The sequence below is a fragment of the Festucalex cinctus genome, chromosome 4 (assembly GCF_051991245.1).
Source record: "Festucalex cinctus isolate MCC-2025b chromosome 4, RoL_Fcin_1.0, whole genome shotgun sequence".
NCBI classification, from domain to species: Eukaryota; Metazoa; Chordata; class Actinopteri; order Syngnathiformes; family Syngnathidae; genus Festucalex; species Festucalex cinctus.
Window position 1 is genome coordinate 15,990,752 of NC_135414.1, and position 25,568 is coordinate 16,016,319.

The 25,568-nt window shown below is 37.6% G+C and overlaps 1 pseudogene across 1 annotated transcript in view; it reads right to left on the reverse strand.

Annotated features, from left to right (window-relative positions):
* LOC144017558 (multiple epidermal growth factor-like domains protein 11) overlaps positions 1–25,568 on the reverse strand; it is a 91,831-nt pseudogene that overhangs the window by 49,505 nt on the left and 16,758 nt on the right. The window contains exons 2-5 of the transcript XR_013283209.1: positions 18,060–18,193; positions 16,452–16,553; positions 14,391–14,491; positions 1,678–1,770 (exon numbers count right to left, since the gene is read on the reverse strand). The product of XR_013283209.1 is annotated as a multiple epidermal growth factor-like domains protein 11 (transcript). The remainder of the gene's footprint in view (positions 1–1,677; positions 1,771–14,390; positions 14,492–16,451; positions 16,554–18,059; positions 18,194–25,568) is intronic.

The following is a 25,568-nucleotide window of genomic DNA, read 5'->3' on the forward strand; positions in this document are numbered from 1 at the left end:
TATGAAGTAATCTCTACACAAGCAATGAAGAGGATCCCAAATCCTCTGTTTTCTTGTTCACCCTTTTTATGGCTTTTTATGGATGGATGGATGGATGGATGGATATTTATATTTCAATTTTGTGGAGCTGATGGTGGCTTTTACTCATAGGAGCTCACATGAATTGTCAATAAAATCCAAAATATTTACATTTTCACAGGTTGGTGACGATTAGTCATGGTTTTCAGACTAACTAACTGCGACAACTAGTCGCGGGCAAAGCAATCCAGCAAAAAATCTGTCCTCTCTTCAATGATGATCAGAACCATGTTGCCTCCACCCATAAACTAATGGGTGTTACAACTTGTATTGGAAGTCATTACAAAAACATCTTAGATCACCCCTGAGTTTTTCAGGGGGGTGAATTTTTACAAACAGGCCTATTACATAAGCGTCAATGTTCAGCCCATTCAAAAGTTCCTTTAATCCTCCTCGATGGTAGTGCCCCGCGACCTCAAGGCAAAAGCACTCTGTGGTGGATTGACCAATATCCGTGTATATGTGTCTGTGTTGCCTAAACCCACACAAATGTATTTTTGTGAAAGCTTAACATGAACAAGGCCATTATCCAAGAAATGTGCCCCAAAACAGCACAATTCTAATTTCAAAATGCTTAGTTTCTCCAAAAATAAACTAAAGCAGTTTATTCCTCAACCTCTTTGAGTTTGGCAGCAAAAGTTTGAGCTTTGCACAAGATGCAGGTGCGTTAAGTGAGTGAGTTAAATGGGTGTGTCGCAATGACAAGTGGGCAGCTATTTGAACGAGTGTCAAATCTTTGTCACAAGGACGTCAAAATCTGAGTCGCTTGGTACATAAGCTTTTTGTCACCCATTGCAAACAATTGACAAATCGCATGGATGACAATTTAAACCATGTCCCTGACTCATTTTGACCTATGTTATACATAAAACAATGGGGTGGAAATGGATTTTGATGGCAATTCAACATTTGGCAGGCAGAAATACACTGCCACGATGGACATGACAGTCACCCAATCCTCAAATACTCAAATTTCTTTTCAGTCTGATTCCCTCCTATCTTCAAACTGACAGTCGATACTTCATCTTTTTCCTTTCTTCAATCTGTAGGAGGTGGCAAATTTACCCAGCCTTCGTTTTAGACATGCCTCAGTCCCTTAACCCCCAGGCAGCAATAAAGCAAGGTAAACAATGTGGTGGCTGTGTGACTGATGATGTGTCAATACGGCCATACACAAACAGGCTGCAGTGTAGGCTGAGAGAGAGTTTGCAGAGTTCAGGAGAAAATAATGAGACTGATAATCCAATGAAATACAGCAGAATGATTACCATATGTAAAATGCACTTTTTTTAAACTGTTCAGCTTCTCTCAAAAAAAAATGGCAAAGCAAAAATCTAAGCCTAAAAAATAGTGTGTGGATCTACAAAGACGCTACTCCTTGGAACCATTCGCTTTTTACCTTGTTAGTTATGTAGAGTCAGTGTGTACAAAATGATCACAACACTCACATTCAAATTTTTTTTTTACAAGCTAAAGCTCCACGTAACATCACACACACACTTTATTGAGCTCATCCAGTTTTCGGGACTTTACGCACAGTTGCAGTGAAAAGCACACAATTCAGTCACATCTTTAGTAAACAACGAGATTCGGACTCACCGCTGGTGCAGTCCAGACCTCCCCAGCCGGGCTCACATTGACAGGTTTCAGGAGAGATACACCGACCGTGGGCACACTCCTCAGTACACAAGGCTGAGATTAAAACGAGAACAAAAGCAATGTTAATGACAATTATCATACTCACCTCACTTAAGAGCTAATTAAAACCCTGCTGAACTGCTAAAAAGGACTTTTTGCCCTTGTAAATATTACCTTGGTTTCATTCATTATTAGGGCCCGAGCAGCGACCGCTGCGAGGTCCCTGTTGTTTTTGTAAGAATTCTTCTTCTTCTTCTTCTCCGTAAACGATCTCATTTTTGAGGGCCTAAACATTTACGAAAACTCACCAAACTTTGCAGTCTCTTCGTGCCCGGTGAAAAATTTGATATTATGTAGTTGTCATAACAACGCAACTCTATAGCGCCACCTAGCGTAGAAAAATAAAAACCAATCCCGGCCCGTTTGAGCTAGAGCTACGAAAATTGGCAGGCACGTGTAGCACCCCGAGACGCACAAAAAAGTCAGTGGAAGCCATTTCCTAAAATGTACAGGAAGTGAGCTATGAATTTTTGAATGTCCAATTTTGGCACATTTTGGCACATTCACTGTGGTCATACTTTTTCCCCCTTTGCAAATATTTTTCAGCCAGTTGACTTCAAACTTGCCATGTATCATCTCAAGACCTGAGACAACAACTGGGCAAAATATCTTGACTTTTTGAAATACTATATGACGGGGGCGGGGCATCAAATATTGCCTTTAAAATTTCATTTGTCCAGAAAGACAAAATGCTGAATAACTCCCATGTACAAGCTCCAAAAAATCTCAAACTTCTCATGCAACTTAATAGTCACGGCCTGAAGACATCTATATGATAAAAGTCTGTTATATATATAGCACCACCTAGTGGTGACAATAAATGTCATACTTTACGTTTTTAGCTACTGTGCCAAGCTCTTTGAAGGGATCCAGTTGAAAATTGGTCAGACAAGCCTTAAGATGTTGATAATGCCCTACACCGAATATTGTAACTTTTCGCCAAAGGGCGTGGCCGCTACGGTGCCGCAAAGTCTGGTAATTTTTCGTGGCAATAAAAGCTGCTTTAACGACCCAGATGATCCTATCTTCTCAAAATTTCACACATTTGATGAGAGTCCAGCCCTTAAGACATCTATGTACTTATATTTCATCTTACTGATAGCGCCACCTACTGGCAATTTTTTTTCTTACGATTTTTCTTCAATGTTTTTCTCCAACCCCATTAACTGCACCTACCTCATATTTGCTCAGATGAGGGTTTCGGCCTTCATGATGTCACAACACGAAGTTTGTGAGTTTTCGCGAATCGCTGTGGGCGTGGCTAAGCGCTGTTCGCCAAGAAAACAACACCAATTTTGAGGGCCTAAACTGGCACAAAAACTCCTGAAACTTGGCACACACATCTGGCCTTGTAAAATGAGCAATATTTTATTGTTGATTGTGCTATTTTTACAAAAACGACTCAATAGCGCCCCCTCAAAATTTTTAACGAAGCAGCCCCGGTTGTACGTTTAAGCAAGAACGACGAATATTTTTAGGTGTATGAGGGAGCCCAATACCTACAAAAAAGTCTCTTGTACCCATATGCTAAAATGAACAGGAAGTGAGCTACGAATTTTTGAATGTCCCATTTTTGACGATTTTTGCACATTCACAGGGGGCAGACTTTTGCCCACTTCTCCTACACGTTTCATCTGACTGAGTTAAGACTTGACCTGGACCATGTCAAGACCTGAGCCAACGACAGGGGGAAAAATCTTGACTTTTTGAAATACTATATGATGAAGGCGGGGCATCAAAATTTGTGTTTCGCAATGTAAAAGGATATGCTTGATAACTCCACGGGACATGCTCCAAAAAATCCCAAACTTGACATGTATGTTTATCGTCAAGGCCTGAAGTTATCTCTATGACAACATTCAGTTATATATGCAGCGCCACCTTGCCCTTGAGGCATGAAAAAAAAATACCCCACATACGGTATTTTGTACAAAAAATGTAAACTCATTCTAAGTGTGATAACGAAGTCATTTATGAATATTCTTTTAGTTTCCACCACTCAAAATGTTCACTGGCATCAGACTTATCCAAACATATATATATTTTTATTTATTTTTGATAGCCTCTATGGACATTAAAAGCAATATCGTGAATGAAGGATATGCTTAATAACTCCACGGTACATGCTCCAAAAAAAATCCCACACTTGACATGTATGCTTATAATCAAGGCCTGAAGGTATCTCTATGACAACATTCAGTTATAAATACAGCGCCACCTAGCCCTTGAGGCTTATATAAAAAAAATAAATAAATACCCCACATACGGTATTTTGTACAAAAAATGTACACTCATTCTAAGTGTGATAACTAAGTCATTTATGAATATTCTTTTAGTTTCCACCACTCAAATTGTTCACTGGCTTCACACCGATCCAAACGTATGTACGTTTCCATTTTGTTTTATTCATTTTTGATTGCCCCTTTGGACAATAAAAGTAAACATTGTGCAATGAGTACAACGAGCGATGATGTGTATATACACTTTTACAAAAAAATACCAATCAGGGCAACTCATTGCCTAAAAATAAAAAAGGACGCTGATTTTTGCAGGTCTTAACAATCACCAAAACCCGTTGAGCTTGACACACACACTGGCAAAAAAATATTCTACATGTAAACGTTTATTATGCCATTTTCAAAGAAATTTTGCTTCCAATATGCCAGTACCCCAATGTGCCAGTACCCCAACGTGCAAGTACCCCAACGTGCAAGGACCCCAACGTGGCCCGGGCTGCGAGGGCCCTTTATAGCTGCTCGCAGCTCTAGTATTTAGTTTTTTTTTTTTTTTTTTTTAGTTATTCACAGTTAATTCAAAACATTAGGTATACTTCAATGTGCTACTTGTTTTTTTCTGTGCAATGTGTTTACAGCAAATGTTGAAATCAATTTTAAATTGAATTAATAATTAAGATTTACTCAGTTAATGTGTTTAATTTGAGAAGTGCTAAAAACGAGTAAACGTATGTACACTAACATAATATTAGGGCTGGGTTTAAAATATCGATATATCGATATCGTATCGAATATCGATAGGCCTTTTCATGTCCCAATATTGATACATAAAACCATGTATCGGTATACCCGCCCCCCCCCCCCCCTTCTCTATTTAGAGTAAATTTGACTCCATTTAGATAGCGACCAAATAGACTCAGTTTTAGAGTAAACTAAGATTTACACTATAAGGGAGTAAAATAAAAAATCATAAAACTCACTCAAGGTTTGCGGAACGAACTCACAACCTTCAGCTTGCGAGAATGCCACGTAACCGCCTGAGCTATGCCCCTCCTACTGTTTGCTTTACCAAAGATATTGTTTTTGGTCTCTTGGAGTGGAAGATTCCATGCAATCATGGAATCATCTGCAGCTGACATGAGCGATATACTAACAGAAAGCAGGAGCTGCGTGGCTCAGGGAGTAGTAGATTGTCTGTCTTCTAAGCTGGAGGTTGTTCCTATCTTGAGCCACTTTTATTTTTCCCAATTCTTTATTTTAATCTCCTCCAAGTGTAAATATTACTCTAAAACTGAGTCCATTTGGTCCCACTCTAAATAGAGTCAAATTTACTCTACAGAATTGACTGTGTAGCTAAACCCACACACAATAAATGGAGTGAAAAGATCAGAGGAATCCTCTTCATTATCAAATGCTCAACTTGTTCAAATTCGACAGACTTAACTTTTTTTATCATCCCTTGCAGCTCATTTTGTGAGGCTCATTTGTGCATCAGACTATGAATACTGCATCATTCATCAGGTAGGATGTGTGTAGGCAGACGGCAGGCTGACAGCTTGGAGACTTTTACTTCTCTATCACAGAGATATGATGTGCTACTTATCTTTTTTTCCCCTCTGTCTGAGCAAGTTGCTGCTCAATAACAAATAAAGGTAGCCTGAAAAAAAAATACAGAAATGAAGACTGATAAAAATACATAAAATATGATCGGTGCAAGTGATTCTGCAAACTTCATCGTCAAACAGTATGGTGACACCGAGCATGTTCATGCTTCACTTTAGCAGGTTCTGGCCTCTGATCGGTGTTTGCTCAGGATCTTATGTGTCCTTTAGCTTGGCATTATTTGTTTGTATTACTGAGATGGTTATCCTTTTTGTATTGGGCTGTTTTGTTTTGACTAGTTATTACATTTTGCTTCCATGTCATCTCCTTGTTTCACTCACACTCGTCTGTTCATTCATATCTTGTTATCATGGTACCTCCGTGTCTTCTCTGCTCCTCCTCTCTCCGTCACTGACTGTTTTAGTCTGGGTGTATTTAGTTTGCTAGTTTTGATCTAACAAGATCCTTTTTCTCTCAATCAAAATATGTCCCTAGCACATCTTTCATCTACTTCATCTCATCACCTCTTTTCGTAAAGGTTGGTCAGGAGTAACTTTGCTATTGTAACAGTACCTTAAAGGTTGTGTTGAGCCACCTTTCCTAGGCACTTTTACATTGTGAGTGACCTATCCTCCAAATCCTTCTCGGTCTTCTCGCTCCGATAAGATGGAAAAAGAAAGTTTCTCGGCAAGAAGAAGAATCCAAAGAGGGCCAATTGGTCAAGAGTTTGGCACCCCTGTATATAGTCGTATATACTGTATCTGTATATAATCGGAAATAACTGAGATAAATGATGAATGAAATCACTTTTACTCACCGTTAACTGTGTATTATTTATCCTGCTTATCTAAAAATCAATACACATATATTTTGAAATATTTGCATTATTATTTCATTTATTTAGTTTCATTATTTAAAGGGATACTTGACTAATTGAGCCATTTTCAACAGTAAAAAGTTAATATTTTGTCTATAATTAATGTGATAACTTCATTATTTTTCAGGTACAATTAATACCTTTAAAAATGAATTTTCTACTTGCAGTCGACTGATGATGACATACCTGTGCTTAAGAAGTCGGTAACGACCAATAATGGCTCAGTTTACTGACCAAACCTAGAAAACAGGTGAGCCATGATTGGCCGTTGCCTACTTCCTCAGCACAGGTGATGTCATCATCAGTCGACAGCAAGTAGAAAAATTACTTTTGAAAAATAATTAACTAATTTGCTCCCAATAATGTGTACGGTTTTTTTTATGTTATGTCCCAAAGACATATTTATACGTTTTTTTGTTTTGTTTTGTTTTCTATGCTAGAGCATACAGAAGGTTTTGATGCAGCCTCTCAACTGCAAAGAACGGTTGCAGAAATGGTAGTTATTACACAAACGGCCAGCAGGTGGCAGCAGAGCAAAGAAGATCAACCAGGGCCAGCTAGAAAAAAAGCTAAATTACTTAGAATTTTAAATAGATTTGTGAAAACTGATGAAACTTAGCTCTCTTCTAATGCTAATTGCTGCAAAACGGAAACAGATAGAAACATACTTTTTTTCCTGATGGAAGAAGAGACTTTAATCTTTCTTTTGATAGGTTCCATGTTTTTATAGCAATAGAACACAATATTCTGTGGGCCTTGCAAAATCAGTCAAAATCCAGTAAAACAGCCGGGAGCGAACGGGATTGCTTCTGTGAAAATGGCTGGGAGTCAATGAGTTAATTGTACATGAAAAATAATGACGTCATCAAATTCTTTCTGGACAAAATATTTACATTTTACTGCTGAAGATGGCTCAATGAGTCAAGTATCCCTTTAATCTCTATTATCCATCCATCCATTATCTGAACTTATTGTCATTATTTTATTAAAATTTGTGCTGTTAAAGCATTCTCACTAAATACATTCAATATTTTGGAACGGAAAAAAAAACGTGCAAAGACAGAGATAATTTTTGTGCAAAATTGCTGAGGTATTTCGCGATACCTTTTCACCCTCTCAATTGTCCCAATTATTTTTGTTGTTCTTGTTTTCTTTCATGGGGCTAAAACGGTGATGAGCTGATGGAGCAGTATATAAGTTCCCTCATTTCTTTCACCGTGACGACTTTTATTTACAAGAACTTTGCCCATTTCGACCACTACAATGTGCAGTTAGCCATTAAGCTAAGCCTAGCTACACTCAAATGTGGCTTGGAGATTCTTATACAGTTTAGCTACATTGACTAAAAAGTTTCATAACCCAGCGCCAACCTTGTTGACAGCGGATGGTTACGTTAAAAGTCGAGCAGGTTGTGTTTGAGCAATAAACATAACTACATGCATTAAGGTAAAGCATTTAATAAATGTTTGTAACATTCAGAATATTTGTCCATGTGAACATATTTGCATTTTTTTCTTCTTTTCTTTTTAAATTATGCAAGTAATTAACTGATTAGAAAAAGAGGAGAATGAGAGAGTGTGCAGTGGATCAAAAAATGTTGAAGACGTCCTCATTACATTAAATGTCTAAAGAATTAACATATAACAGGTGCTTTTCAAATTTGGCAGGCAAAAAAAACAGTGATTAAAAACTATTTTTAATTAAGTGATTAATCATGAGAAATCAAAATTCTAAGATGTGATTAACTCATTCACTGCCTTTGACAAGTATACTTGTCAATTGTATTTTTTAGAGCGGTGCTAAATGGGGGCGAATCTGAGCATGCTCCACTGTAAATATCAAACTTGGAAACAACTTTACTGATGCCCAACCACCGGTAGATGACATCATTGCCCCATTTTATAGGAAATAAACACAGTTTCAGAGTCCATGGGAGAAATGGCTGTATTTTGGCAAACCTACATTTTTCTGCTGTCAATTATAAAAGAACGGGACGGGACAAAAAGTAGGGAGTCTATTCTGTTATTTGGTAGATTCGGTTTATATATAATTATTGAATGTAATATCACGTGAGTATTGGAAATGTAAAAAATTTCTATAATGACTGACAGTGAATGAGTTAATATGATTTAAAAAATAATAATCGATTGACAGCTCTAATTAAAATATTATTTGTCGAATTCAAGGTGCATCTGAGCGGAGGGGTGGTGCCATGACACTCTATTGTACAGCTGCCACTGTTCTTGACCCTGAGAAAACACAGATGCTGATAATTGGTCTTGCCAGATGAAGAGGAACTATTAAATAAAGTGCCTTTGTAAAAAAAAAAAAAAAAAAAAAAAAAAAAAACAATTCAGGGCCATATTTTACTCAACTCTCTCCTTTCAACTGCATAGCAATTACTAGAAGTGTGTATTTTCATCTCTTCACAATATCACTAAGATATATCCTATTCTCTGCATGAGTGATGCAGAGACCACAGTTCATGCATTTGTTACATCTTGCCTCGATTAAATGTAATGTGGTGCTTTCTGGTCCTTTATGCTGGCCTAAAGCTGCAATGGCTCCCGGTCCACCAGAGATGTTGTTTTAAGGTTTTTATAGCTGCCACTATTATAGAATTATTTGAATCTTGACCAAATACACTTCATTCTACATTTACATACAGTACAGGCCAAAGGTTTGGACACATAGAAACATCTCATTCAATGTGTTTTCTTTATTCTCATTACTATTTACATTGTAGATTATCAGTGAAGACGTCAAAACTAAGAATGAACACGTGGAGTTATGCACTTAACAAAAGAAAAGGTGAAATAACTGAAAAGATGTTTTAGTCTAGTTTCTTCAACCCCTCTTGGCATTCTCACCTCTGGGAACTCCTTCAATACTGTTGGAAAACCATTTCAGATGACTACTCTTGAAGCTCATCAAGGGAATGCCAAGAGTGGAAAATACCAGTTGACTTAAGTTGAATTTAATTTCCACACTGAGAGAAATAATAATAAATGTCTTAAGGATTTCCTTTAGATTTCCAACTGGTGTACAATGCACATTAAAATAGATTTAGTGTAGTATTTACATAGTATATGAAATCTTAATAAGAAATGGCATCCAGCCTACTATAAAATTTTTGCTACAAAGCAAATCAAAAACAATTCTGCAAAACTGCTATGAAAGCCCGTCAATTTCGATTTGCGCCTCAAGCAACATTCTTTCTCAGTGAAAGAGGGGAACCTTTCATTTTGCTCATGTTGAGAATGTGGCGCAACAAAAAACCTGTCCTAATTTGTTAATGTTAGCAAAGCTAAAAGGCATGCTTTGTATGTAACAAGGCCATGACATGCATTCAAACCAGAGTCGTGCGCTTGTGTGTTAGCGGGTGGATGACGGAGGCAATGCTGCATAATAGACTTGCGGGTTATTTGTCCAGGTCCTACAAGAGAATCGAATTAGGTTGTTTACAAGCTGATGCTGAATAAAGACACAATGTGCTTCTCCTTAGCAGTGGCTTCCCCCAGGGTAACCCATTCACTTATGAAAAAAGCAGCACTATGCTATAGAATTTACCATCTAGGGTGGATAATTGACTTCTTTTGGGGAAAATACATCAGTAAGAGATAAATGCAGGTGATTAGACAGAATAGAAAAGCTTCATCTTAAAACAACAGTTTAATTACAACATGTCTTCCTTTTTCTTGAAAATAATAATCCATATCATAGCATTCCTCCATTTTATGTGCCACCAAATACAGTGAAATTAAAAATTTATCATTTCATGGCAGTTGTGATCCGGTAAGTGAAAAGGTAAAAAAAAAAAAAAAAAAGGAATGGATATTTTGATATTAATAACTGATAATTGATATTTTATTTTTGTATAGCAAAAAGTTTATCCATTCATCTTCTTCAAATACAATCTCTGGCTCAAATGGTTACAGGCAAAATAAAAGCATGATTTGTCTCTCTAAGTCAGTCCTCTGTCGGTTAGAGGTTAAATTGGTCAGAATAAATATGTTTGATTAGATATGCATAAAAGACCGAATGAACATCAATGCTCCAATTTTCCCATCTGATGATAAGGGGAGTATTATCATCACACAATAATGATGGGGGGGAAGCCTTTTATTTTTAATTTTCAGAAATTTCCATCATTTCCAGCTTGATATTTGTTTTCAGATGGATACTAAGATGTGAGTGGTCAAGTAGAAATTGATTGACATAACAGGGCTGCGGCACTGTCAGCTCTAAAAGCAATAATAAAGCAGATAACTGCTGGGTACATGTGAAAAGATAATGGATATGTTTTATGTACCGTACGCAGTTTCAACAAGCCAGAATAATCAACATTGCTGAATTAATATTTACAGAGGGGATATTTGTACAGAGCATTCATTCCCTCTTGGGGAATAACCCTAAAATTGGTACACATTCATTTGTTGGTCAAACTTGGATATGGTCAACTCTATTTAGAATAATTTGTTCCAGAGTCTAACTGTCAGTGCCATAAAAAAACAAAACAAAACATTATTAACAGTATAGGCACGCATTGCAACATTGTTATACAAGTATAAGCAAAGTAAGGATTAATCAGTGTAATCCGAAAAATGTAAACACTGACTTTTACTGTATATATTAACTAATGTGAGACCGTGCATGTACCACACCTTGCATTATTATTATTCTTTTTAAACATTACCACATACATTCCTTATTTTTAAGGATAAAAAACACTTATGTTCAGTCAAATAAGGTTTCTTTTTATTTTATTTTTAATTAAAACTGTTTTTTAATTAAAACGTTTTATTTTTATTTAAAAACTCTATTTTAATTAAAAATGGAACATCACTGTCAAAAATGCACTTCCAATTAAGTATTAACAAAACCGGTTGTCCATTTTATGTTTAGCTGGGTTGTTAGCCGCTGTTGAATGTAACTAAAAACGTAACTTTTAAAATCAAGTAATTAATATAGAAATTGAGTTACATTTGATTTGAGGAATATCAGTTATGAAGCAAAATCCAGCTGTTTTTGTCCATCTCAGGGGGCGTCCATTTTGCTCCTTGTCGACTGAAAATGACAGCACAACTCATTTTTAGAAAACAGGTGAGCTGTGATTGGTCGTTGCCTGAGCCCTGAGCACTGTGATGTCATATTCAGTCGACAGTAAGTGGCAAAATGGCCACCCCGTGAGATGGACAAAAACGGCTGCTTAACTCATATTCCACAAACGCAATATTGACCAGAATTCTGTGGCTGCATAGAACATATGATTGTCAAGACATTTATTTTGGGTTGACTTCACCTCAAAAAAACAAAAAAACAACAAAAAAAAAACAAAAAAACACACACGGATAATGTGATGCGAGAACCAGGACACTGTCAAGGGCAATGCAAAGACAGGATCATAAATTATTTTCACTGTGCCATAGAGCAAGTGTCCCTAGTTCTGCAAAGGCCTGAACCTCCTGAACTAGAAAATCAAAAGTGACTACGTATACCAGTTCCAAATTGGATCAATCATCATTAACCTCCTTTATGTGAATGACATCATGCTGTATGCCAGCAATGAGTGAGGCATCGACTCACTGGCAGAATGCTTGTAAAGAGAGACATGATGATCACAACGAAAGAGGTTGATATAGACGGAAACATGGCAGATGTTCAGCACAGTTGCAAAAACCTTAGGAACAACGAATCAGAAAAAACTTGTGAAGCATGTCATCATGTTGCTTTGCATCATGGACATTTCATTTTTAGGTTGTCTTTGTAAAAAGGATGTGCCATGTCATATAATTTTGTGGCTTTCCATCTCCATCATAAATCTCTCCTCGTCCATGTTCGCTGGTGTTTAAACAGTAAATTAAGCGTTAAGCATTGTGACGTTTTGCTGACATAATTGCGAAATAGGATCTGGTGAGTATTTTATTCTGAAAAGTAACCAGATTTTTTTTTATTTTGCAACTGCATCGGTCTTCCTGTCCCACTTGATGTGTTCTGTGCTAGTTTGCCATTTGACGGATGCCGACGGATGCGTCGTCTGGCAAAAATAGAATAGAGGTCTATTTGTGCGGTGGTCCGCAGTTGATCCGCAGCGCATGCGCAGTCGGTGTAATTTGAACAAGCTGATAGAATGGAAACAAATTGGCTGCGCTGCCAGAGCGGAGCGGAGACGCTACGGCTACGCACACACATGCAGTGTAATCCCGGGGTTAGGCTAACCAGATGGATTTACAGTCCTGGTTTATGAACCTTGGGTTTGTCCCATCTCAGCGTCCCGTCTTTTTGCCATGTGTATGTCAATCACACAGTTGTCATAGCGATTCATACGATAAACCCGTTCAAAGGAAATTTGACTGTTAAATTCTTTCTTTTTTACTTTCTCATTCTCATCTGCATCTACTCGCTAGCCGGCATGTTTTCGTCATACTGAAGGGTGAAAGTGAAAGTCCAGGCCTGGAAGCGCCATACAGGATCGTTCTGGCCCAAAACTTTTTTTACCAGACCATTCCAGCCCACTTTCATCCCTGGTCATACTGGAAGTAGAATTAGTTCCTATTTTTGTGTCTAATAATTATGGGCAAAGTAGTCCTACTACGGTGTTGGACTCAATGCAAGCTGAGCTTTCTAGCGGCAAATTTTGTTACAATGTGGGACCGTGAGAGGTAAACGGCACAGCCAGCTTCCAATAGCTACCAGGACTGAGCAAAAAAGGTTGGATAATGGTGACTGCATTGATTGCTTAGCGTTGTTTAACTGGCAACCATAGCTTTTAGTATTAGTTAAAGTAATAATACAATACGACTGCCACCCCGCAACCATAGTCAATGCATAGGATTTAGCGCATGTAATCCGTCTTCCGCAAGACAAAGACTAACTAACAATTAAAATTTTTCAGAATGTATTGCATATTTGTTTATTGGTGAAATGGGGCATCTGCCACAGTAGAGGTGGGACTTCTGACTTCCCTGTGTCACACACAGGCACTGTAGGGACAATTCAGAGCATCCAATTAACCTGCCATGCATGTCTTTGGAATGTGGGAGGAGACCGGAGTACCCGGAGAAGACCCACGCGGGCACGGGGAGAACATGCAAACTCCACCCAGGAAGGACTCGATCTTGCATCCTCAGTACTGGGAGACACTACTGAGGCACGAGTGGGAGGCACACTAGTCACCATTGTACAAGTATTTAAATATAGCGGCAATATAGCGGAAGTTTGAGGTTTCTGGGGTTGGCATAAGACTCTGGTTTTGTAACCACGCAGGAGGGGTTTTGTTGGTGCTGGATTTCACTTTGATGGATTGGATGTACTGGCTTCTATGGATCTCACTCTGCCTTATCGATCCTTCCCTCCTTCCTCTCTTTAGTTTTTCCTCTGGTCTCTTGAGATCTCGCTAAATTTGCTGGAATTTAGAGGCTTCCGGGGTTGGCGTAAGACTTTGATTTTGTAATCATGGGGAAGGCAGGAAGTGTTTGGTCGGTGCTGGATTTCACTTTGATTTATCTTTCTTTTCTCCTTATTTTTTTCTGACCTTTTCTCTGGTCTCCTGACCATTTAAACTTCACGACTCTGGCAAGATTCTGAAGTACCTGGTTAAGGCGAAGGGTAATGGGATATTTATAAGGCTTTAGGTGAATTAATGAGTATAAATTTATACGTATTTGCACGCACACGAACGCACGCAAAAAAAAAAAGAAAAAAAAAAGAGCAATGATGATAAGACGTTGAATCGGTAAGACTACCGAATGAACAATTCTGAGCTCTACGGGAAAAAAAAAAAAAAAAAAAAAAAAAAAGAAATATAGCGGCAATTTCTTTTTAGTTGTCTAGCTAAACATGCATTCCCATAGGATCAATATCATGTAAATTCAAATGGTATCAAAATCACCACAACTTACGAACACACAGGTCTCCACTTTCATAAAAACCAGGACAGCACTGAGAGCGGCGTCTGTACATTGTTCTCACACCTCTTCTGTAGGCCGTCTTGTAGCTGATCCTGTGTGAGATATGAATGCACATACACACTACTCACACTCTGTCTGATATTGTGTTGCTGTGGTAGTTGGTTAACAACACTGACATATTGATACATTTGTGTTTGTAAGAAAATATCTGTGATATACAGAAACGATTTAACTCACACTTGCAGTATTTTGTTCCACAACAAATATGCTCAGGCTGCATTACCAACAAGCATTTTGACCAGAGAAAATTCAAACTCACATACAACTAATTATAATGGTGACAAACTATTATCTCCCCCAAAAAAATATTTGCTTCATTTGTTTAATTTCTCTTTGTCACTAGTTATACATGTGAATTATTAAAAATAATAATTATTATGAAAATTCCAGGGCTGTTAGTTTCTGAAGTAATAATTGCAAGAGAAGTAACATTAACAGTATGTACGCACATACGCACACAAAAAAAAAATAATAAAAATAAAAAATAAAAAACACAATGATGAGATAAGATGTTGAATCGGTAAGACTGCCGAATTAAAAAACAAACAAAAAAACAAACAAAAAAAAGTTTATGAGTCACCATGCCGCACATCGAGGCATCAAGTAAGGGTTTTACCCACATCTCTAGCTTGTCACTGTTATATGTAGTCTAATCACTCATAGTGTGCATGTGCACTGTGAGGGCTTTAGCCCTCCATCTCCCTGCCAACCCACCAATCTGTACTGCAAACAAATTCGTCTCCTAACTGTTTGGTAGTAACAAAAGATAGGTAAATGGAGAAAGCAGAGTTTTAAAGTTCTACTCCAATTTATTAAAATTAGAATAAATATATGTTCATGGTACTCATGTTGTGTATCCTACTCATTAAATAGCTACCTGTAAGTATTTAATATAAAATATATCTGTCTGCTCTTATTAACTCATTTGCTCCCAACGTTTTTTATGTTCGAAGTGTCCCAAAGACGTATTTATACGTTTTTTGTTTTTTTTTAATGCTAGAGCATACAAAAGGCTTTGATGCAGCCTCTCAACTGCAAAGAACGGTTGCAGAAATGGTAGTTATTACACAAACGGCCAGCAGGTGGCAGCAGAGCAAAGGAGATCAACCAGGGCCATCTAGAAAAAAAGCTAAATTACTTACAATTTTAAATAGATTTGTGAAAACTGATGAAACATAGCTCTCTTCTAATGCTAATTGCTGCAAAATGGAAACAGATAGAAACATACTTTTTTCCCTGATGAAAGAAGAGACTTTAATCTTTCTTTTGATAGGTTCCATGCTTTTATAGCAATAAAATACAATATTCTGTGGGCCTTGCAAAATCAGTCAAAATCCAGTAAAACAGCCGGGAGCAAACGGGATTGCTTCTGTGAAAATGGCTGGGAGTGAATGAGTTAAAATAGGTCTATTTAATTGAATATACAATTAAGGTCGCAAATCAAATGTTATGATAGTATTCAGACTGAGGACCCTTTAAAAATCTTGTAAAAATATTATACATCTTGGGAAAAGATGAAAATAATCTAAATGTTCAAGTGAGTCTCTCCTCCTCACTCAAGGACGATGTTTTCTGACTTTTTTCCCTCTTAAGTTCAATGACTCAGCTCTTAGCTGAAGGAGCTTAACTGGTGGCTATAAAGCTTAATGTGATCATTAAAGCCAATATGCTGACAGTCCTTCATGAAAATGACCACACCAGACAGAGATGAACTGCCAAGTGTTAGGGTAGCACCAGTGAATGTCTGCTTGTCACAGTCAGTTACAGCACTACTCGACTGTACTGTACACAGCAGGAGGGATCTGGGAACATATGATTATGTGTCTTAATGTGATAAGCCACACTAATGCTGACACAAACATGATGGGATTTTTTCCTCCCATACATTTTTACAATAAAAAGATGTTCTTTTATATTATGAACATGTGCTACACATCTGTAAACACAATAATTGCATTAGTCTGAAGTAAAAAAACATGTTTTATAGCGTACCTGTGTCTTGTGCATTTGAACCAGTTGAGAATGTCAGTACAGCGAGTATAGTAGACCTGGTCGAACGGATGAGCATACGACTCTTGGACGGTCACTGCGTAGCTGGAGAAAGAGGACATGCACGTCAGGATGCTTTGGCAGCGTAAGAAACAGCACAACTTTCTCATCTAAAAAAAAATTATCATGTGATCTTAAATTATTATCATTAAAAATTGTAATTTGTAATTCATAGATGTCTCCACCAAGATATTTGAAGTTTTACTAGAAATTAACCATGGCAAAGGTACTGTAAAGGGCAACAAAATGGATTTAAAAGGATTTAGCAATTAATCAAGTCATGTGTTGTTTTTTTTTTAAACCATGATCATGTGTGTTATTCATTAAAAAAAAAAAAAAAAAAAAAAACTTGGGCCGTGATGCATCCTTTCAATTATAAAAATGTTGAATGGAGTTAATATTCATGCAATTAAAAATAGTGTTGTTCCGATACCGTTTTTTGGCCCCTGATACCGATTCCGATGCCCACCTTTGCATTATAGGCCGATACCGATACCATACCGATACCTAAGGTTTTTGTTTTTTTTCTCAACATGAAAAAGCTGTCCTGCCATTGGTTCAGAGCATTCAAGGGCCAATAGGATATCTTAGATCGGCATGCAGTGAGCATGTCACATATCAGTGAATGTCGTGTACCAGCAAGACACAAGATGCTGCATCCAAAATCCTATATTAGCGTTGGAATTAATGGTATCGGCATGTTACTTGTGAGTAGTCACCGATACCGATAACTCTGTTTTAATGCAGTATCGGCACCCCTGCCGATACCAGTATCGGTATCGGAACAACACTAATTAAAAACAAATGTTTTTTGATTGTGCACTTCATTCTTGTCTTTTGAATTGGACAAATTCAATATTCAGAATCAGCACTAGAGCATTCCGGAAAAGTATAATATGTCAACTGAAAACTTGGAGCTTGAAAACAATAAATCCTCTAAGGCCTCAGCTCACACTTAAGAGAATCAATCATCAGAAGGCATTTTGATGACGATGTATTTTTTTAAAAAATATTTCAAATACAACTATTACTGTCATAAACAGTACAGACAGGCCTCAAAATGATATACAATAAAATCTACTGTATTATTTAGGAGTGACAGTTTAAAAAAGCTTCACATGGTGTCGGGATTGCAATGATTCCTGAGACCATAAAATTAAAATAGGTAGAATTTGTTGTGAGCCATTTCCTTTGTCCAAACAGGAATGGATCTAACATTTAGTCAGGGGTGAAAATGATCATGAGGTGCGATATCTGCAAATACACACAGAGGTTTTCGCTCACAGAATCTGCACTCGGTGTTGCCCTCATCGGAACTTGCACAGTGATTTTACGCTCTAGTACTGAGTGGTGAGACCACTCAAGCGGTCACACTCACATCATTGTGAATTTACAGTCTCAGTCTATCCTCAGGAGTAACCTTTTTTGCCTGATTACTGACAAAACCGTCAGCCTTGATTTGTAACCGGAATCCATTAGTTCACTGCATTATTTTAAGTGGCATTATTTCATTTTCTACAGTATTTTGGACATTGAGTTGTGCAATCTAACCTCTCCCAGTGGCTGCACACGTTGGGATCATCTGGGTTCAGGGGGGTCACCAGAGAGATGAGGCTGAAAAGTCTGAGCCATAGCAGCATTTGGGGGGAGGCACCACCGGCCCCCATTGTCCTTCTCCCTCTTTCCTTTGGGAAGCAGAATAAGAAAATCAGGAATACAATAGAGAAATACCTGCAGTGCTGATCAAGAACAGTAGTAGTAATAATAATAATAATAATAATAACAATAATAATAAATTTTGTTAAACCCTGCACTCTAAAAAAAATGCCAATGAGCGTATTCCGTGGAAAATGGATTGGCTCTCCTAACGCATAAAAAAATAAAAAATAAATACAAACTTTAAAAATTAAAATAAAAATCTGAAAATACATGAAATCATGAAGGAAATCACAGCCAAACAATTATGGAGGTGCATTTAGAGAAACGTAGCTTATGATACGTTGTAACCCATGAATTTGCTGATTTGCACAATGCCCCCATACCTGAATATAGTATTTCATATAAACGCTTTACTCAGAGTAATATTTTCCCATCTACATAAGTAAAAAAAAAAAAAAAAAAAAAAAAAAAAAAACACTTGGAAAAAGGTTGATGAAAATAATTTTACTTGTGAATTGTACGGCATGCAGCTAAAAAGGAAGGGACATCTTATATCTACATGTGTTGATATCTATGGTTTGCACTTTGCCTACTCATTCTCAATTTATGTGTGATGGTGGGTGTGTCAGAGGTCCAGATGGGAGAATACACAGATAAAAAGTGTGCATAGACAGACTAATGCTAACAGACTAACAGGAGAATCTAGTTCGAGCACAGGGTCTTTGAAGCAAGCAGTGGTGAATGGTGAGGGCCAGCAAGGTCTTCTCTTCTGGCCTGAACATTATCAGAAAAACTGACCTATATTTAGAACTTAAATTGTAATATTTGTACCATAAAATTGTATCAATGTATTCTCAACAGTCTATTCCAGGGTTCAGCGACTTTATAGAGACATTTGGATCGCCGACAGGGGGTAAAAACCACACACACGCACACAAAGGGAGTCTCAATACCCTTTTGACATCTTTTCTGGTCTACGTTGCCCATTTCAGATGCCAGATTGATGTATCCTATCAGATTTCAGCATATATACGTTCTGACATGTCAATTAAACCTGCCCTGGGCCTTCAGAATCACTAGTGCATTTGAGCTGTTTCTTTAACCAATCATATTTTTCATCCCCCATAGCCAACCACAACGTGGTCACCCTGCTGGCCACCCCCACATTCACGTAAGACTTTGATCAACGTGATTCTGCGATGCAGATATTTAGTTCCGCCTTACTGACGTTTCCTAACAGGCACATTACAATAACGTACGTGGAAGCACTGCCACCATGCATACAGATTGACCATTTGTCGAAATAAGTGTGGACAATATTGAGCTGCATGCCAAATATCAAACAATCTCTCAGAACAGTGAATGGTGGACACGTGTGATCTGAGCATGAATCAAGATTAATAGTTTCACACAATCAACATGGCTGAGGAGTGCTGTCACTATCGAATATTTTTAGAATCGATTAATTGATCGATTATTCAATCGATTAATCGATTAATCTTGGTGTTTATTTCGTATTCGTATAGTGTATTTGATGTTGTACAATATAACCGGCTCGGTCATTGTTTAAGTAAAAACAGATGTTTGAAAATGTCTTATTTTGAATAAATACAGAAGTCAGTGTTGATATGCTGAAATCAGAGGATTTAGAAAAAATGGCTCCAAACCATTACCCGATTGTTAAAATAGATGATGATTAATTTGATAGTCGATTACTTGTCGATTAATTTTGACACCTCTACTGAGAAGTCCTTGTTTATCATACCAACCACAGTCAGGGTTTTATGAAATAAAATGCACACAAATACCAACATTTCCCACAATCATAGTGCAAGCAGGAACACAAATCTAAGTAAAAAGCATCCATCCATCCATTTTCTTAACCGCTTCCTCCTCACAAGGTTGAGGAGGAGGCCTATGCTGGAGCCTATCCCAGCCGGCTACGGGCAGTATGCGGGGTACACCCCGAACTGGTTGCAAGTCAATTGCAGGAAAGTAAAAAGCAACCTTTAGAATTGTGAGGAATTCACAGATTGTTGTGCCATTGTGCTTCTCAGATATATGCTTTTGAATGAATGTGTCATTTGTTAGGCAGTATGCAAAATGGTGTTAGCCATTGAGTCAATTGATCACTTTGATTGGCTGTTTGCAAATCAGTGCATGAGAAGTAGCCTGGGAGTACAAAAGCAAAGAAACGGCAAAGAAAAAGTCATTATCTAGTAAATTAAATTCAGCAAAATGTTGAGTTTTACTTCGATTTGTTCCTGCTTGTATTATGGTTGTGTTGGGCAAGGTTAGTATGTGCACGCGTTTTATTTTATGAAACCGTGACTTGTGACTTGTATGACAAACAATCACTGAATTCCTACAGGCACATTTTTCAATTCTTGCAGATAGTCTTCTGAGGAGAGTGAGCACCATATCGTTGCAAAGGATTACTTCATTCTTTTGTTTTCAATTTTTTTCATTACTTAAGTCACTACCTGCGATCGCATTTGTATTTTAATTCATTTATAATTCAGAGATAAAGTATGAATGTGTATGTATAAAGAAATCAAATTTTCATATTCACTTTATAGCAGGGGTGTCAAACTCATGTTTGCTCAGGGGCCACATGGAGGAAAATATGTTACCAAGTGGGCCACATCAGTAAAATAACGGTATATAACTTAAAAATGATTGCTGTCAATTATATGCAGATTTTCGCTGTTTTTGTGCCAGTCCTAAATTACGGAGCTCAACTGTAATCATATTGTCCCAAAAAATAATACAAATGCAAATGGAACGTGGCAACACTGAATTCTGGACGTGTTAAATCTACCTGTTGTGCATATATATTGTTCCCAGAATGCATCGCATGGCACAGTTAATGACGTTATAAAGACGCTAATGCTGTCATATCTGTTTGTGTTACCAGTAATTTAATTTGTGTCGTATTTAACACGTTTGTCGGTCTATGATTAAGAAAAATAAAGTAATAATAATAATAATAATAATAATAATAATAATAATAATAATAATAATAATAATAATAATAATAATTAAACAAACCGCAACTTTAACTTGTGTGTAAAATAATGACATCCAGGCTCATCTGAGGACTGCTTGTGAAGTTACAACTTTTATATATTTTGATCATGGCTGGCTGATTAATTAGTCCGCCATTACAATTTTTTATTTTTTTTTTAACTTTACAAAATTATCTCGCGGGCCGGATTAAACCCCTTTGCGGGCCTGATCCGGCCCGCGGGCCTTATGTTTGACACCCCTGCTTTATAGTCAATTATGCAGAAACAATGAGACTCAATTCACAGAAACCTTCTCACTGGTATTGTTTGTGGTGCATTGAGTTCATATCTCATACACTTCTGAGAATGCAAAACAGCAAATGCAGCTCCGAGAAGCAACGGCGGCTCTACTTTACATAAATCTGGTTCAATTGCCAACAGTAAAGGGAACAGTAGGGTATCATCACGGCTATACAACTGGAAATGTAGAACAAAATACCTTTCAATTCATTTGCTCATAATGTATAAGTCTCAATGTACCTGTGAGATTTGCTATCAAAGCAACAGGCATCCTCGTAGCATTGCTACAATTCTTTAGTGGATGTTGAAAGTCTCAGAAAATCATGAATACACACATGCATGGCTGGCTGCTCTCATACACATTGTTTTATTGGACACCCGACAGCTGCTGGATTGTTCCCATGAGTTGTCATAACAGAAAAGAAAAAAAAAAACATGGGACGTCTGACACACTATGTGTAGAAGATGAACTAATAAGGATGTGTTATGACTTATCTGTAACAAGTGTATCTATGAATGCTATGGCTTGTATTCTTGTTCTCCTCCCTTTCTTGTGTCATGCGCGTGGTTACCGATTTCTGGTTGAAATCACACTCAAATCTAGTCACAAGTAATGCTTAGCCAATGAAAATTCTAACGAATATGACCACAATATATAAAAACAACGGAATTCTCTTTTGATTTAAATGATGGTTGACATTTAATTCTTAATTCACAAAGTCACAATTATCAAAGTAACAACATAAACGCCAAAAATACAAAACAACCACCCGTCAAAAAATTGTTTTGCTTCCCCAATCAGTAACACCTGTCCGCTAATGGAATCCCAATTAGGCACGACCTGGCCACCTGCCCATGGCTCAGGTAAGCAAACAAAAGTACATTGCCCCCTAGTGGTTTGGAGGTCAAATAAATCAAACTTGGGGCTTCTACAGAGGTGCTCATTAATGCTGCACTTTTACTGTTGTGAATTTGTATTTTAACAAATAACTGAAAGAAACGCATGTAATTTTTGGTTGCATATGATGTAATTTTCCCATTTTCTTCAAAACTACCCAATGATCTATATTTGTTAAACACGTTTTAAAGGTGCCACACCATGTTATTTTATAATAATTAGTGCTGTCAAAGTTAAAGCGTTAACTAATTAATTAATCACAAAAAATTATCGCATTAATCATTGTATTACCACAGATTAATCAAACTATTAATTTTGACCGCAGATGATCCTTTTTAGCCAACAGTGGATGGTTACATTAAAGGTAGCTGTTGGAGTTTGAGTAATAAACATAACTACATGCATTAAAGTAAATCGTTTAATAAATGTTTACATATGCCGTAGGTCGTTTTTCCCCCATTTTAAATTCTGCAAATAATGAATTGATTAGAAAAAGCAGGATGAGCGTGTGCAGTGGGCAAAAATGTTGGGGAAAAAAAGCTTTTTTAAGTCAGTGATTAATCATGATTAATCAAATTTCTACAATGTGATTAATCTGATTAAAAAAATTTATCGTTTGACAGCTATAATAATAATACCCTGCGATTGGCTGGCAACCAGTTGAGGGTGAACCCCGCCTACTGCCTGAAGCCAGCTGGGATAGGCTCCAGCACCCCCGGGACCCTTGTGAGGACTAAGCGGTCAAGAAAATGGATGGATTTAATAATACCCCCCTCGATTTGAGATCTTTTTTTCTTTAAAAAATAAAACTTTTACACAGAGCAGAACATTTGTACACATAAGTGAATGAGGCCCAACATGCCGCATTACCGAAAAAGACGACAGGCATACATACCCTTTCAAGAGAATAACTCCATTACAGCAATTGCACTGCATTCACCTTTGAGCAATTTGTGATAAAGATATAGTACGGTTGCTGAAGAACACTCCACAGAAGACATACACACACTGAGCAATGTAATTGTTTATTACATTTCTTACGGTGTCTTAAGAAAAGTGGGCTTCGTGAAACGCTCTTAACCTGCTGAATTGTTTTACTTATATTGTACTTGACTTTGTAGGTCCATCTTTTCACTTCTAATAGCTGTGTCATATTGTAGCAGTCACAGTGTCCATTTAAGTTGTGCAATAATGGCTTGACCGCATTTTACAAATGTTGGTCCAAGGTTGCAATCAATTTAGAGAACAATGTATCATGATAAGGTAAAAGTCACAGCTGGCAATGTGCTGGCTAGCTATGTCTGATCAGGAACCTTTAATGAATGCTAAAACCACCGCTCCAGTTTCATTAACAATACCTAATCCCTAATCCCTAACCTAATCCCAGGTTTTTCCGACAATGTGCCACCAAAGAGCCACTAAGATCTTAATGAAATGTCAACCTGCCAGAGCCGAGCAAAGCTATCTAAACTCAGGGCTTTATTAAGGAACTGAAGGCTTCATTGACCAGTTCACTCCCCTGTGGCCCCTATGTGGCCCCATAATGATGGACAACACCATTTTTCTGAGAGAGCAAGCGTGCTCGATGGTCTCTCTGGACACTTTGGTACACAAAAAATTATGATGCGCCGTTACCTGTGATTGAGAATTCAGAAGAAGACAATATTGTAAAGGTATTAGGAAAATGGGTCATCGCTACGACAGAGAACACATTGTGTTTTAGCATCAGACGCAAAAGATAGAAGAGAATTGATTAATATTATAATCAAACGGTTCATCAAAGACATATTACCCTACTTCGGGTCTACGGAGAGGCAAATTCTAAATTAACAAACAGTACTGTCAAACAGGTAAAGTTTGTCAACACATGCACTGCGAGTGACTACATCACATAAATATGTATCAACTGAATAAACGTTATATAACTGAATTTATCTATATAACACAAAAGTTTAAACAAAGTGAAAGAGAACCAGCAATGTGAGTTCACAAACTCCCGAGAATACATCTTGTACAGAGCCCGTTGATTTTCACCGATCCGTACCATAATAACAAAGCGACATTGTGTTTGGGGCGGGATATGCAGCTGTGACGAAACCAGGAAGCTCCGACACCGTAGGAAACAAACTAACCTAAAATGGACGAATAGACGCTGCAATTAATTATGTTCTCTCAGAATTACTCATCGTTTCCTTGTTGAATGTTGAACAGCGAGAGGCGCTTTGTCCATTTTTGGCTGGTAAAGATGTTTGTGTTCTTTTCCTCCCCTACGCCGAGAACGAAGATGACTTTTTCATCCGTGGCCGTGATTGGTCTAAACACAAGTTAGGTAGAAGGCACAAGATGCCGTATCGGCCAATCAGCTCGAAAGATTGTACAGAACCTGCTGGCTTTCAAATCATCGTGGAGCAGATTGATATTGTGGAGAACTCCCTTGAGTGAATCACAATTATCAATCTGGCTGTTGCCGGGTTACATTTATGTACCTGTTGGTATGATTTATATACTTCACCCTGAAGGGACTCGGGAGCCCACAACAGTTAATGTGAACATATTTTCAGGTTGGGGACTGACTGCTCATGCAGTATAAAGTTTTAAGCTTTTAGAGTAGATATGTTATTGCTGTCTTTGTAGCACATTTCTGGCAGTAGGCCGTGGCATTGAAGACAATATTAACCTATTATGTTCAAGCACTCATCCCATCAAGTTTTAAGCTGAGTTCTGGGCATTTTGGAATTGGTGAAAATTTCATGAGAAATTGCTGACACCATTCTTTGACAAAACCCACCATCTTACACTTTTACTAAAACAAAAACAAAAATCAAGGGCTTATGTCTATATGCTTAATATATCCTGTCAGAATTCAGAATTCTGTTTGTTAATGTTTGGACCCTGTAATTCAAAGCATTCTAAAGTCAGGCAGTGTCCATGTGTATGCACTAAAGTTGCTATTACTTAGTGATGCATAACCTCAGTGACCTACATACAGTTCAACTTTTGCCTTTGTTATGCAATTCTCAGTTGACAGTGCACCAATCCTTGAAATCAGCCTAATCTGCCCATTTACTTCCTTACGTCCAGGCTTGATCAATAGGCAACGACAGGTAATTGAGATCAGGCAAGAACGATGGAATTAATAGTCATTGAGGCTGTCAATAAATTGATCTTCTTAGTCCCTTCTACAATTAAAATGTC